This window comes from Pan troglodytes, chromosome 13 (genome assembly GCF_028858775.2).
Source record: "Pan troglodytes isolate AG18354 chromosome 13, NHGRI_mPanTro3-v2.0_pri, whole genome shotgun sequence".
Taxonomy (NCBI): Eukaryota; Metazoa; Chordata; class Mammalia; order Primates; family Hominidae; genus Pan; species Pan troglodytes.
Genome location: NC_072411.2, coordinates 16,834,018 through 16,837,080, shown reverse-complemented (window position 1 = coordinate 16,837,080; position 3,063 = coordinate 16,834,018).

Here is a 3,063-nt window from a genome sequence, read left to right as displayed (position 1 = left end):
TATGACACGTATGTACCTTCCATGTTTCTGAATAATTTTATATATATTTTATATATTTACAATTTATAAATATATGATATATATTTTATATATTAACTCTATATATGTACACACACAACACTAATTTTCTGTATAAAAATTATCTCTTCAGAATTACATTGTTTACATGTAAAGGTGTAATAGGGTGGAGGTACATTATGGGATAGGGAGTAGAAAGACAAGAGACAATTTGAAATAATTACTACAGAAAATTACCAGAAAGTATTAAGTGCACAGATGGAAGTGGGCAACAGGAATATGTAAGGGCATGAACTTCACTGATTAGAAGATTTTATTTGGCCTTCCCCTGGAGCTCCTGTGTGAAAAAGAAAAAAAGACTGAATGTGAGCACCATCTCATGTTGGAGTTTTCCAGGCAGATATGACAGAAGAATTAGAAGGCAAAAGGAAATAAAGCCAGAAGTGTTATGAAAGACATCCACATTATAAAGGAAGATGTTAAATTGTCCCTGGTTGCTGATGACATGATTTTATGTATAGAAAACCTTAAAGACTCCACCAAAAATTCTTAGAACTGATAAGAAAATGCAATAAAGTTGAATGATATAAAATCAATATACAAAAATCAGTAGCATTTCTATATACTAACAAGGAATTAACCAAAAAAGATATTAGAAAAAAAAATTGTTAGAACAGCCAGAAAAAAATCTAGATATAAATTTAACTAAAAGGTGCAAGATCTGTACATTGAAAACTCTCAAACAATAGTAAAATAAATGAAAGAAAACACAAGTAAATAGAAAGATATTCCATGTTCATGGATTGAGTTAATATTGTTAAAATATCCATATTACTCAAAGTGATCTACAGATTCAATATAATCCCTGCCAAAATTCCAATGACATTTTTCACAGATATATAAAAACAATCCTACCATTTCTACAGAGCCACAAAAGATCCAGAATAGCCAAAGCAATCTTGAAAGAACAAAGCTGGAAACACCACACTACCTGACTTCAAAATATACCACAAAGCTATAGCAATCAAAACAGCATGGTACTGGTATACAAACAAACACATAGACCAAGGAAACGGAATAAAGAGCCAGAAAGAAACCAACACATTTACAGTCAATTGATTTTTAACAAAGGTGTCAAGAACACAAAATGGAGAAAGGGCAGTCTCTTCAATAAATGATGGTGGGACAACTCAATATCCATAGGAAGAATAATGAAACTGGACCCTTATCTCATGTCATGTACAGAAATAACTCAAAATGGATTAAGGACCTAAACGCTGGGGCTGAAACTGTAAACTTACTGGAAGAAAACACAAAGGAAAATCTCCATTATACTGGTCTGGGCAATATTCTTTTTTGGATATAAACCCAAATGCACAGGCAATGAAAGCAAAAATGAAAAATGGGATTAAGTCAGGCTTAAAGCTTCTGCACATCCAAGAAAACAATACCGACTAAAGAAACAACCTGCAGAATGGGAGAAAATATTTGCAAACCAGATATCTTATAAGGGGTTTATATCCAAGATACATGCGGAACTAAAAGTAAACAAATAAACTGATTAATAAATGGGCAAAGGAATGAAATAGTTCTCAAAAGAAGACATCAAAATGGTCAACAGTTCTATTTAAAAATGCACACCATCACTAATGATCAAAGAAATTCAAATTAAACCACAATACGATATCACTTCATGTACTTTAAAATGGCTATTATCAAAAAGACAAAAGATGACAAGTGCTAAAGAGGATGTGGAGAAAAGAGAATCTTTGCACACTGTTGGGAGGAATGTAAATTTATACAGTCATTTTGTAAAGCAGTATGGAGTTTCTTCAAAAAATTAAAAAGAACTAATATACGATCTAGCAATACCACTACTGGGTATATTCATATATTCAAAGGAAATTACATAAATATGTCAAAGAGATGTCTGTTTGCTTCCATGTTCATTGCAGGATTTTTCATAATTGCTGAGATATGGATACAACCTAAGTGTTCATTATCAGATGAGTGAATAAAGAAAATGTGGTACATAAACACGGTGGAATACTATTCAGCCTAAAAAGAAAAGAAAAGAAAAAATCCTGTCATTTGTAACATGAATGAACCTAAAGAAAATTATATTAAGTGGAATGATCAAGGCACAGAAGGATAAATACAGATTGATCTCACTTATATGCAGTGTGTACAAAAGGCTGAACTAATAGAAGAAGAGAGTTGAATAGTGGTTAGTTACCAGAGGCTGAGGCAAAAAGAGTTACGGCCATATGATACAAAATTAAAAAAAGACTCCAAGGAATAAGTTCAAGAGATCTATTGTATAACATGGTGACTATAGTTAACAACAATGCATTGTATTCATGAAAATTGTGAAGAGAGTAGATTTTGAGTGTTATCACAGAGAAAACTAGGTAGGTGAGTTAATAATGTATATGCTAATTAGCTTGATTCAGCCATTCCACAATGCGTACCTATTTAAAAGTAACGTGTTTTACTAAATAAATATATACAATGTTGTCAATTACAAATTTAATTTTCAAAACAGTGACTTTGCAGAATGGAAGAAAGGACGGTTCTCACTGAGGTCAAGGACAAGGTAAACTGGTAAAAGCGAAGGAAAACTGGGAGAATATGAGACATCTCAACTCAGATATTTAACGTAAGATTTCAGTTTGGGGGAAGTTCATGATGACAAGAACAAAGATGTGACAATGATGGTTAATATGAGATGTCAACCTGACTGGATTGAGGGATGTTGAGATGGCTGGTGAAGTATTGTTTCTGGGTGTGTCTGTGAGGGTGTTTCCAGAAGAGATTTACACGTGAGTCAGTGAAATGGGAGAGGAAGATCTGCCTGCAATGTGGGCAGGCACCATCCAGTCAGCTGATGGTGTCACTAGAAAAAAACTAGATGGAAAAAAGAGGCATTCAGTTTGCTTGCTCCCTTCTCTCTCTCTCTCTCTCTCTCCCTTTCCTGGAGCAGTACACCGTTTCCTCCTCCTGCTTTTGGACATCAGACATCAGACACCAGGTTCTGTGGCCATT